This window comes from Carettochelys insculpta, chromosome 4 (assembly GCF_033958435.1).
Source record: "Carettochelys insculpta isolate YL-2023 chromosome 4, ASM3395843v1, whole genome shotgun sequence".
NCBI classification, from domain to species: Eukaryota; Metazoa; Chordata; order Testudines; family Carettochelyidae; genus Carettochelys; species Carettochelys insculpta.
In genome coordinates this window covers 108,097,048-108,110,528 of record NC_134140.1, presented here as the reverse complement: position 1 = coordinate 108,110,528, position 13,481 = coordinate 108,097,048, and the positions used below count along the sequence as shown (strand labels likewise).

Here is a 13,481-nt window from a genome sequence, read left to right as displayed (position 1 = left end):
AAAGTGAAGGCACACAAATAGGGGTCAAAACTATGAAAATAAGTTCCAGCAAGATTCTTAGCCGCATTTTAGCTAAACAACCATGAATAAGTCTAAGCTGAAAACTGCTACCGGTTTCCATTAGCATTAGAAAACGTTCTGCACTGGTATGCTTGCAAATTCAATTTTGAAGAGTGAGCATCATTCTCTTCACAATTGAATAGTAACAAAAGGTAGCTGTGTTAGTTTGTACTTCCACAAAACAAAGCAGCAGAAATGTAGCAGTTTAAAGACTAACAAAATGATTTATTTTGTGATGAGCTTTTGTGGGACAGACCCATTTCATCAGAAAACTCACCACAGAATAAATCATTTTGTTAGTCTTTAAAGTGCTACATTTCTGCTGCTTTATTCTCTTCACAAGTCATTGGAGATGAGCTCTCCTTTTTTCACTCTGCAGGTGACTGACTATACCCCCCACCCCCACTCCAACCCTGCTGCCCCATTGTCATTTAGAGTCTATTGAGATGCAATCTGCTGCTCATGCTCTCTACAGCCATTTAAAGATTGTTTCAAATCCCTGACTATTCCTCCTTGGCAACATGCATCCTGCCACAGAGAAGTGTAAATCCTTTCCCCCAATAGATGAGGTTGATGGGGAGCCAGCAACTTCTCTGAAGTTTGAGATTAATGAATTCCAATTGTCAGCCAAAGCCATGTCCCACTAAAATAAATGGGAGTTTTGCCATTGACTTTAACATTATGGCATTAGGTCCACTGTTTTTAGGACAGGTAAGGGCAAACTGGCACACTGGCTACACACGGTTTGCCACAGTTAGCTACTGGTGGGCTGTAAGATGGTTTGTTTAGTTAAGTGTCTGTAGGTAAAAAGGTGTAACTCAGTGGTTTGAGCATTGGCCTGCTAAACCCAGGGTTGTGAATTCAATCCTGGAGGGGGCTGATCAAGGATCTGGGCCAAAAAGATTAAAAAAAAAAAAGAGCAGGGGGCAGGGGAGTGCCTGGTCCTGCCAAGAGGGCAGGGGACTGACCTTGAAGATTGCCTGAGGTCCCTTCCAGCTCTATGAGATGCATAACTCCTTATTTAAAAAGAACCCTGCAGCTCCCAGTGGCCAGGATTTGCTGTTCCCAGCCAATGGGAGCTGTGACAAGTGGTGGTCTGGCCTGAGCTGCTTCCCACAGCTCTCATTGGCTGGGAACAGCAAAATATGGCCAATGGGAGCTGCAGGCTCTGTGCCTGCATATGGTCAGGCAAACAGCCCACCTCATGCTACACCAGCAGCTAGCCCTGATCAACTGGGCACAGCCCACAGACTAGGGGTTCCCCACCCCTGCTGCAGGGGTCTTAGATTCATCCCCGTAAATCCAGCAACAAGGTCAAGTCTGCATCTATATCTATGCTCATAGCTGATCTTTTCTTGTGTGCACAAGACTATATCTTGAGCTGTTTCTTCCTCTTTGGATATTTAGCAATGCTCTGATCAAAAGAAATGCTGACTTGTCTCTGTCCAAGCCAGGAGCAGTGAGGGCTCAGACATCATTTCTACATACACTGTTTTGAGATGCAATGTAATCACATACTTGCACCACTGTTTCTGATTGGAGCCCACAAACTCATGCGACATCTGGTCATTTTCTCCCTCTATTTGATTAAAGATTAACAGCAACAGTGTGAAGAAAGTCACTGATCTGTTGGTCTTCAGAGGCAGTACAAAAAAGGGGAGACGGTCAGCAGACAGACAGCACATCAGTATAAATACTGGCAATTTCCCAAACTTTGGAGTCCGAGAAATACTTCCCCCTCCACTGAGCATGAAGAAAATATCAGAGCAACCTACAGCAAGATGGGAACAAGTATAGAGACACCCGTCCCTCCCCTGGTGGGTCCAGTTTATGCAATCAAAACATCTGAATTTGGCCTACTACACTTCAGAGAAGTCTAATCATATTTAAGTCTCTAGTGCAGTTTCAGTAATTAAGAAGATATCTAGTATTACACATGGGTAAAATGAAAGATAAGGAGACAAAAGAAAATGATGCTCAACTGCTACTATACTTTGACCGTGGTCATTAACCATGTACACACACACACTCTGAATTTTTGGAAAGATTAACAGATGTCCTGATATTGTGATTTCAATTTCTCATCTTCTAATGGAAGTTTGGGTAAAAACTATACACAACAGCATGGATTTTTCTGTCTCTGGGATGCTTTCCTTTTTTGGCAGGTTTGGAGCTCAGTCTTTCTATAGACCAGAGGGCAGCATCCAAAAGAGCAAGAAGAGCCATTTCTTCTAATGTGGTAAAAAACTCAATAATTCAAGAGCCATAATGCATGTGAACACAAAATACACAATGTCAAATCATACTTTTTGTAGCTCCAGTTTTAAGAACAGCACACACACAATGATTTGTAATGTGATACGTGTTTACCACAGGACATTCAGAAACACTTTACATGTTCTATTTCCTCACACTTTACATGTGTGTGTTTGTACCACTGTCTTCCTGACTTTCACTCCTGAATCTTCTCTCTCTCTTTAGAGGATGCTAGATTCCCGACAAATTCATTTTTGTTTTTGAAATCAGCTGTACAGCTGCTCTGATACTTTTTTGGAAGCCATTCCAACCCACTTGAATTATGCCAATTTTACTTCAGGTTTCTTTCAGTTTTCTTTAGGCAAATTGTTTAATGTGAAAATGTTTCACATCCAACAACAAGTTGAACTTAGACTTTAAAGCGTGCAATATAATGTGATTTAATTTTCAGTTCACGCTTCCAATAGATGGGTTACACCCAACGACTGAGATCCTCAAACCCCCGCAACATAAAATATTTAAGATATGGACCTAAATTTTGTATCTGGCACTGTATATGTAAGTATGATGTTGATCATTACTCTGCTGTGAATCAGGGGGAAGTCTATTAAATTAAGGTTATACCTGTTTACGTAAGATCAGAACCAAGTACTGTATCAAAACCAACGTAATTTGCTGTAAAACATAACATATCCAGAAAACATAATGATGTGACACTTTTTAATAAGCACTTGTTCTTGATTATGGGTGCAAAACAGGAAGTTGGGATCAGTTCTCTATTAAATGAGTAACTGAGTGCCATCATGTAATTAAAAATTCTTATTCCACCAATCATTAATACATAACAGGAAACATTTCCTGCCCAAGAACTAGTAAGCCGATGTTTGCAGTATCAGAAATGTTGAGATCTTTAGTACCCATGAAATGATAACAGCCTTGGTCAACAACAAAAGCGAACCTTTAGAGAATAAAGTTCCAATGTGGTTTAAGTGAGAACTTTGGCTGTTAGTATTTAGTCTTCTGTGGGCATTTGTTTCATTCATAAAAATCACCATAAAAAGATCTGTTCACAGTGTGGTAGTCTAGGCTTTTTACAGACGAGGTCTCTCATTACAATCTAAAGACATCACATGAAGACAAACAAGATGTGAATAGGAACAATTAATGATAATTCGATTCAGTAGTAAAATTTGCTAAGCTTTTGTAGTTCCACAATTTCTGCATGGATTCATTTTTCTTACAATCTGTCAGTATATTAATACAGATATAATTTCTTCAGGATGTAAGAGGTTTATAAATGACCTTGTAGAATTCAATGTTATGTTTTTATTATTTTTTAAAAAAGATTCGCTCTTCTATAATTCTAGGACAGTATACAAAAGGAAAGTTTCACATAACTTATACAAAAAACCTTCAGCTAGAAGGGGCAAACAATGGTGGGAACTGCTGGAACTTTCATTTGGTCCATAGTATATGTGATTATTTACGAGAGAAATGTGACAATGAGGGAATTATTGGCCAAATTTGGCACATAATTGAGGATGCAGAATATCACATTTTCACGTCTCACCAATTTCATTCACTTCTGTTATTTTAATATACAAATGTCAATCTGCATCTGCCATTTCTAAATATTAGATGGAGTGAGCCAATCTAACCAAAGTTAACAACCTTGTTGTTCCTGTTCCTCTGAAGAGATCAAAGATCAATAGTCAGAATGCCCTTGACACAAGGGTTAGTAAAATTAAGTTGGCAATCTGCATATGGCTCCTTTAAGTGTCATTTTGTAATACAAATTCCTGTTCTAGGGTATCAGTGGAAGTTTTGCCTAAGTAAACGGTAGTAAGGTCATCATCATTCTGTATGAAATAGTTGCAGAGAAGAGCCTTAAGACCACGACCATCCCTAGGGAGGAAATAGGGCCTGTGGCAATCTCCCCCACCTCTGGGTGTGGGACCCATGGCAAGCACCCTCCCCACCCCTGCTGCAGGCTCCAGCCCTGTTCTTCCACCCCTCTCCCAGGCCCTGTCCCCGCTCAGCCCTGCCCCCTTGCTGAAGTTCTGTCCCCAAGCAACACAAGCTGGGGGATTACCTGGGAGAAGGGCCTGGAGCAGGGGTCCTCCCCACAGCAGAAGCAGGAGCAGGAGCCCAATCAGTCAGCAGCCAGCTCTGCCACCCTCTCCCAGCCTGCTGAGCTCCACTTCTCCATAGCTGTGGGAAGCAGAGCACCGAGGGAGCTCTGCTTCCTGCTGCTACAGTGAAGTCAAGCACAACAGGATGGAGCAGAGTTGGCTGACAGGCCATTCTGGCTCCCTTCACCATGGTAAGTGTGAAGGGGAAGGTGGGTGGAGAGGGCTGACCCTTGCTGCTGCCCCATGCCCAGCCCCTGCCCCCCAGGCAATCCTATTGGCCACCCTGGTCTTCCCCATAGGAGAGTTTGAGGCAGCCATTACAGGGCCCCCCAAAGTGCAGAGCCTGGGGAGGCCACCCTGACCCATCGTATGGACAGGACAGCTCTGCCTAAGGCCAGACTTGTGAATTATTTCTCATTTGCCACTGATATGAACCCAGGAGTTCAAGAGGTGAAAGGCTAGTATACAATCCTCCTACCTCATCTGTCCTTCATGCTCCCCCTCCCCCCGCCCCCAAAGCAACAACCTTTTGGACCACATCATAAACTGTATTCAAAATTCAGTTTTCAAGAAGACTTCTTAGAATCATATGAACAAAAGTTCTCCATACCTGACAAATCCCACTTCTGTTGACATGTACCTACACAAGATTTACAGCCAAGACCTTTAACAAGATTTGTTTTTGATTTGTGCAAAGAAAAGGATTGTTTGACTAGAACCCTGCATACCAAATTTCACTGACAAATATGCATGGATGGAATATTAAATTCAAAAATTAAGGGTTTGTAGTTATTGATAAGAGGCTCACTACCCCCTCAAATAGAGTTCTGCATGAGCTCGAGAGTGTTGTATATTTTTGCTCCAATGATGAAATACTACATAGGAAGCATCCTACCCAGAAGGTAAAAAGTGATTGCAGAGTGCCTGGAAATTTTCTAGTTATGGAAGCGAGGGTCCACAAAGGGGACTAGAGCCGTGCTCCTGCAGACTGTGCGCGTGGGCAGCCACCCAGGAGCTGTTCAGGTACCACCCAACTGATTAGCAGAGCATCCTCAGCTGCCAGTATGTGCTCCCACTGGTGGTGCAGGCCTTGATGCACAAAACAAAATATGTTCCATGCTCAGATGGAAAAAATGGTTTGGGACCACGCAGGTCCTGAGGGTGCCAAACCAGGGACATACAACCTGTATTGAAACCATAAAAACAGCCATACTGGGTCAGATCAAAGGTCTACCTAGTCCCATATCCTATCTCCCAACAGTGGCCATTACCAGGTTTTTCAAAAGGAATGAACAGAACAGGTAATCATCGAGTGATCCATCATAATAAATAAATATAACCAATAAAATTAAATATATTATTCCAGCTATTTTCTTCTTAGGGAGTCTCAGTGCATCTCCTCCATACTGTGTCTGTCACAGTGTAACTTGAAATGAAAACCCTTTGGAGTCAGAGCCTGTTCATAATTTTACCTTTTACAAATTGAAGCATGTTGTTAGTGCTCAGCAGTAAATAGCAAGCAGTACCAGGAGAATCACAAGGTCCTTTAGCATATAAGGAAAGAATCCAGGGCTGCATCTGCCATTGGCTTTTTACAGAGTCCTCAGTTTTTGGATATTCGATGAGCCCCAGTACACAAAACCCACTAAAACTGGATTTTCACAGTCTCATTTTTTTAAAATGTTTTTTGACTTGTTAGAGAAGTTTCAGGTGGACAATAATATTGTATTCAAATGTTGACACTTTCTCTGAGACAATGGTGAATACTCTGTGTACTCCAGTGTCTGTACAGAACATGTACTGCTGAGAGAAAGATGAACACAAATGAGGGGACGGTGAAGGAAAGCAGTACAACAGTGAATCAGCACATTCTCACACATTAGTCTGAGCAGGGGCTTTGAACTCTGGGTGTGATTAACATCCAAGACAAAGTCAATGTGTGAAATCAGAACACCATCCAGCTCTGCTTACTTAAACAAAACAGAGCCTTCCTCTTTTGCGATACATGTAAAATATATGCTGTTTATTTCAGCAGCATTTTGCAGAAGGCATCACTGCAGTTTACTTTAATTATTCCAGTAAAGTATGTGGGGGGAGGGGAGGGAACCTATGTACCATTTAGAAAGACACAGAGCTGTAGGTAGTCTTAAATTATATTTACTAAAACAGAGGACTAAGTTCACACTAATGCTGCATTAAACTGTCATGACAAAGACTATATTGTTAGAATTACCCTATTCACTTTGCCTATCTCATAATAAGGCACTGTTAATTCTATTTTACATATCTCTGCTTGTGCTATGGCTTATTCTCTGGAAAGCAAGCACTTCTCAGGAAAAGAATCATTAGGTGGGTCCTGCATAGAAAGAAGATCTACACTTATCAAATCTACACTTACCAAATCTATGCAAATCAAAGGCTCCACAGTTGATCTCTTGGAGCTCAATTTTGCCGCATCTGTGAAGATGTGGCAAAATTGCTCTCTCTGGGCTCAGCTGTTGACCCTGGTAGTCCATGCTATCGCATGGAGTAAGCCACATTGGCACAAGCCTGAAGGACCCTGATCTACACAGAGGCAGGAAGTCGATTCTGATACTTCAATTCTAGCTACACTAATGGCGTAACTAGAATTCAGGATCTGGGATTGACTTTCTGTCCTTGTGTAGACGTAGCATAACATTGTTTACCTGGATGTTAAGCAGCAGTCAAAAATTTTCTAAAGCCAACTGGTATATTTCTGGGCAGACTTGAAAAGGAGTGGATTCCAGCACTAATTTCATTTGTGCACATAGGCACTGGTGTCACAAGTACAGACCTTTGTGTCTGCAGCTGACAACTTCTCTTCCTGTAAATATTCCAATTCTTAAAACTGGAGTGTTACCTGCTCATTGCTCCAAACAGGCGGAATTAGATCTCCTGATTCTTGTAGCCCAGGACACTATTGAAGCAAGCTGCATCCCTGGATTTATATATGTTTGGGTGCTGATGGGGCAGAGCCTTCTCTCCTTGGCCACACAGCCAGGTATGACTCTTTCATACTGCATATGAGTACATCTGAACACAGGTGTACACACCACAAGCCACATCCATGCCAGCTACTGGGACAGCAAACAAAGGCCAGATTCTCTCTACATGCAATACCTAATGGAACTACTCAGAGTAAGTCATGGGGAAAATATGCAGGTAAGTCACTGATGGCTCCAGCTCCGAGCAGTGGTAAACGCCACCAAAATGTGCACTATGGCAGCCTGTCCCGATGCCACCACAATTGTGCAAGATCCATGCCCAGAAATTCACCACTCTTGCTCTCTGTGCTGGAGAATAAGAAAAGGGCAGGCTCTAGTTCAGGGTCTACATAAAATAAATAAGATGTGCAGACTATACAGCATGATTACTTCAGCCATCAGAAAGCAGCGCTGGTGTGCACTTAGCTTGAGTACACAGAAGGGAATATGGACCAGAGAGCACAAATACCACTGACTTTCAAAAGGACCTAAGGGATGTAAGTGCACAAGTCCCACTTAAAGGCTTCTGGGGGTCGCACTCCCAAATCCCTTGGATGCTTTTGAGTATTTCCTCCAAAATATACTTTTAAGCCTGGTTGTAATGCTTAGTATCTGTATGGAGCTTTGTAGTCTCAAAATACTACCCTACCTTTAGAGAAGTAGGTTAGTATTACAATGTTCAGAACAGCTGTTCTCACTATTACTGTTATTATTAAACATCAGGAGAAATGGAGTAGTATTATTGTGACATTCTAGTATTTTCCTGTTCTTTTTGGTTCGAACATTTCATGACATGCTTCTTGAGAGACTTCCAACCCAGAATGATTTCAGTAGACTTTAACTTTTCAAAGTCTTACTGAATCAAACAAATCCTTTGAACAGCTTGGTCTCCCTCTGATTCCTAGGTATGTATGTTATTTATGGCACAAAGCTGTACAAATGTACCTGACTCGCCAAGAAATGTGACTGTGGGGGAGAGACAGGACATGTTGTGTACAGCAGAAGCCATCTCTGGGAAGAAAAAGCAGGGGAAAAAGATCTCTATCAAAACAATGAAATGATCCTATCAAATGTTTCAAAGAAACATCTTATCAAATGTTGATTAGTAACAGAGAGAAAGAGATAGCCGTGCTAGTCCATATACTATCAAAACAAAAAAGCACTAAAGTAGCATTTTAAAAACTAACAAAATAATTTATTAGGTGAGCTTTCGTGAGACAGACCCACTTCTTCAGACCATAGCCAGACCAGAACAGACTCAATATTTAAGGCATAGAGAACCCAATAGTTACCAAGGTTGACAAATCAGAAAAAATTATCAAGGTGAGCAAATCAAAGAGTGGGGGGGGGAGGTCAAGAATTAGATTAAGCCAAGTATGCAAAAGAGCCCCTATAATGACCCACAAAATTCACATCCCAGTTCAAACCATGTGCTAATGTGTCAAATTTGAATATAAAAGAAAGTTCTGAAGGAGGCTGCTGACCTCTCTTTTATATTCAAATTCGACATGTTAACACGTGGTTTGAACCTGGATACAAATTTTCTGGGTCATTATAGGGGCTCTTTTGCATACTTGGCTTAATCTAATTCTTTACTCCTCCCCTTCCCCCCACCCCTCTACTCTCTGATTTGCTCACCTTGATAATTTTTTTTTCTGATTTGTCAACCTTGATTATTATTTTTGGTTCTCTATGCCTTAAATATTGAGTCTGCTCTGGTATGGCTGTGGTCTGAAGAAGTGGGTCTGTCCCACGAAAGCTCACCTAATGAATTATTCTGTTAGTCTTTAAAGTGCTACTTTACTGCTTTTTTGTTTTGATCTTATCAAATGTTTCAGAGAAAATAAGGTCAAGAGAAGACACAAACAGGTGTCATTATTCTAAACTATACGGATCTTCACAGAAACAGCATGAGGGCTCCTTGGAACTCTCCAACTCCAATGAGATTCAAATCATAAACAGAGCTTCTGATGTTTCCAACTCATGTGCCAAATTAATCACTGGTGCAAGGCGATACAATTCCCTTGACTTTAGTGAGCCTGTGCCTGCTTTTCGCCAGCAACAAACTGGGACCAGCGTGACCAAGATTTCAAGCCAATATAATTGTGAAGGAGGTCACTAGGACACAGTCTGTAAAAAGCAAGTGATCTGAACTTAACCATAACTGAGATGTGCTGTCAGGATATATGTGCTTTACAAAATAACCCCTCTCAGTGAAGGTATAATTTAAATTGACCAAATACTGAAATGTTTGCCTTACTTACTAATCTCGATAAACCAAAGCATCCCAGATACCACATGTACAACAGACCCTTCCTTCTTCTGAACTCATATGCATTCCATTGGGAAGGATGTTGTGAACGTATCACAACCTTGCAACCACTGGAGTTGTCACCAAACAGTTGAACGCTGGAGAAAGAAGAGCACCTACACAACTGGTCTATTGATTATGTGCAGCTGGCCTCAGTGATGACAGAAAACAGAAGAAAACTAAATCCTACAACACGCTTCTGGAAGCAGGAACCCAATTCAATTTACTATTATGGAAAGCACAGTCAGAGAATTATAGAAATATAGAACTGGAAGGGACCTCAAGAAGGCATCTAGTACATTATGAAAGAAAGATGGGATGGTTCCCTACACTTCTACTAGAATTTGATGGACTATGAAATCTAAGGTTTTTACAAGCATGTACAAATACAGATTGTACCTCTAAAAACCCAGATTCTCTAGTTCAACAACATCTGTAGTCTGGTAGGATCATGCATGTTCCCGGACCATGGCACCCCAGACTGAAGCCCACGGCAGCCAGCTGGCAGCCAGTAGCCTGTCCAGGGCTAAGCCCTTGGCAACGTGGCTGGAGCTGCAACTGGGGCCGAAGACTACGGCAGCGTGGCCGGAGTGGTCCTGGCTGGGGCCAGGGCCAGAGCCTGCAGCCATCAACAGTGGGGCCAGAGCCAGGGCCGGAGGCAGCGAGGCCAGTGACAGGGCACTGCAGCAAGCTTGAGGCCGAGACCAGCAATAGTGGGGCCGGAATCAGAGTGCAGGTAGGCTGGGCACCAGTGGCAGGAGACCTCCCCTCCACTAGCAAATCCCCTTATTTGGAACCAGTCAGCTTCTGAGGATGCTGGACCTGGGAGGTCCAACCTGTATTAAAAAAGCTCAAGTTATTTGTTACTTCCTCTTCTTTTTCTTAGATGGTCCATGTTATCTGCCTATTTTGTCTTGTCCTAAATCTATTCATTGTCTTTTTCTTATATGTTTTTATAAGGCCTATCACAATGGAATCCTGATCTCCACTTGGAACCTTTAGCAGGTATTGTAATAAATCCTAATTGTGAATATGCCAAACCAATCAAATTATATGATTTTTGCTAGACTTGAGTTTATGTTGCACTTCTACTTCTCTAAGTTGGTGGAGGTTTAGCCATTGACTTCATTTGGAATTTTCATGTTGGGTTATATGGAAATTTTCATGTTGGATTTTGCAAAGATTACTCTGTCATCGTACATGGATGGAATAGGGACCCAAAACATCTTTGCTTTGTAACCTGGGGTCCTGGCAACATTCACTCAGAGTTAGGAAGGAGGGTGAAGTTAGGGTGTGAGTACTTCTGTGCATGCAGAGGGGATGGCAGCAAATACTAGGAGACACCTTTCTACTTCTCTCACTACTTGGCCCAAGCAGGAGCCTAACACTTACTCTAAATTGTGCTGGCTCCTGTGCCCAACTGAACAAATGCCTATACTGCCAAGGCTAGACTGGCTTATTCTGTTACAGTCTCTCTCAAACAACTTCACCACCAAGTCTAACTGAAATGTATGGACAGCACATGAAATGTGCTTATTCTTGCATTATATGCTTCATATTGTTGAACTGAGAAAGGCAAGACAACACTAAACAATGCTTATGGTCAAGCTGCTGAAACAGGAAGAACACAAACATATATTTTAAATTTAATGGTATATTCCTCCTTTGATTTACTTTAGCCAAAGTCACTTAGAATACATACACCATAAAAACCCCGTGACTGGCTATGTCAGTACACTAGGGCCCTTAGGGGTTGGACTGTGGGGGCTATAAAACAGCTGAGATTGGAGTCCCAAGCTCTGAGACCCACCCCTCCCCCCCAAGGAGGAAGGATCCCACAGCCCAGACTCCAGCACAAGCCCAAACATCTACACTGCCAGAGCCTGAGCGAGCTGCCATGGGTATTATGCTACAATATGTAGACATACCTTTACAATTCAAGCCTGAACTCCTGACACTCCTATAACTGCTCTTTGCACCAGCTGAAGTTTTGAATGTGGAATGAATGCCCGTCAGGATCCTTTGAATGTGAAGTTGCTCTTTGTGAGTAAAGAGATACTACAGTAAACTTTGGGAATAAAATGGTTAAATTGTCTTTAAAATGTTTCTCTTCTAACAACAATAAAAATTATGGGTGAGAGCCAGAACTCAAATTTGAAAATAACCCCATGGGCTCAGTCTCACTGAACGCTCGGATGTGTAAAAAGTTGAGCATTATGTTTGTACGATTATGATCTGAATTAGAGAACTCCATTAACTTCAGTGGCTTTGCACCCACTAATATCAGATGTCCATAAAGATACAGAGCAAAACTCAGTGTACTATTACATTATTTTTGTATACAGCTTTTTCCCTTACACTTGTTTATTTTTGCAAACATGATTTTGTTGGCTATTCACTGCAAGCTTTTATTTATTTCCTTCCTCCTGTGAAACAACTGTTGTTTCTGTTGCTTTACGCACCTTAAGTTTATAAACAAATATTTCACTATCTATACTGAGTTGAGATTTCAGTGTATATCTCTGTTCTGATAATTTTCAGAACCAAAAGACAACACCACAATAACCCAATCAATACATGAAAGTAAACCAGTTACTGAAAGTAACAGACTTCTTTTGACCAACTCAAAAATGGCAGGGCTGATTTTACGAAGCAAGCCATGTGTGGCTACTTGGTAAATCCACACAGTTATGAGATGCCATTAAAGACACTAGCAAAAAAGGGTGTGTGGTTAAGGCACTGACTTAGGTTTAATTCCTGGCTCTGTCTCAGACGTCCTGTGTGATGTTGGGCAAGTCATGCAATATCTCTGTACCCAGCTCTCCATCTTCAAATAATAATCCTTCCTTTGTCTATTCATATTCTAAATTCTTTGGGAGCAGGGACTGACTGACTGACTGTGTATGCATATAAAGGTACAGATCCTCAAATGATATAAATTGTGATAGCTCTGGTGACTTCCAGGGTGCTATAACAATTAACACCAGTTGAGGATGTGTTACAGGGCACATACATCAATTTCTGATGCAGATTTGGGCCTCTGGATGCTGCCGTAATGAAACTGATAAATAGTAATAGTTTTGGTGGTTCTTTGTAACAGAGACTATCTGAAAATAAAAACATTCAAATAAACCTGTGGTTTTTTTCCTTTGCCCTTTTTCGAGCCTATTGGCTTGCACCCAAAACGGCTGCATAGAATAGGGCTCGGTTTCCTTTGTCTGTATTAAGGACAACATTAGGTCCCCACTGAGGGGTTTTGCTTGTCTTCATTTCAACTGACAACTGATTGAGTCTCCCTCTCCATGGTACACCTGAATGAGGTGATGTGTTAGCACCTTACAGTTAGTAGTATCTACAACATGGTCACCAATTACAGATGCAGCAAGACTGTAGTAATGCAACATCCCCATGCAGAAATGGTTTTCCAGCACCTTCAGCTCAGATTGAAACTGACTTGTCACTTTTATTCTACAATCAGTACTGCTGGCAAGCTCTTCTGCACAGGAACTCTGTGTTACTCCCAGTCACCAGCATTGCTCACCTGGCTGTTTGTAAATAAAAATAAATAAATAAATAAATGAATAAAATACAGAGAAGATCAAAGAGAGACAGAGACAAAGGGAGAAGGAGGAAGATGAAAAAGGGTAAAGGAAGGAAAAGGGAAAGGTAGAACAAGATTGAGACAATGGAAGGCAATAAAAATTATGGAGCTACAGA

General features: G+C 41.6%; 1 protein-coding gene across 10 annotated transcripts in view; it reads right to left on the bottom strand.

Annotated features, from left to right (window-relative positions):
- Nucleotides 1-13,481, bottom strand: part of ELOVL6 (ELOVL fatty acid elongase 6) — a 115,024-nt gene that overhangs the window by 85,037 nt on the left and 16,506 nt on the right. The window contains exon 2 of one of the 10 annotated variants that reach the window (XM_074993445.1): nt 13,219-13,309. The exons of the other annotated variants lie outside the window; for them this stretch is intronic. The gene's annotated coding sequence lies outside the window, so the exon portion shown is untranslated. The remainder of the gene's footprint in view (nt 1-13,218; nt 13,310-13,481) is intronic. 10 annotated transcript variants of the gene reach the window in all.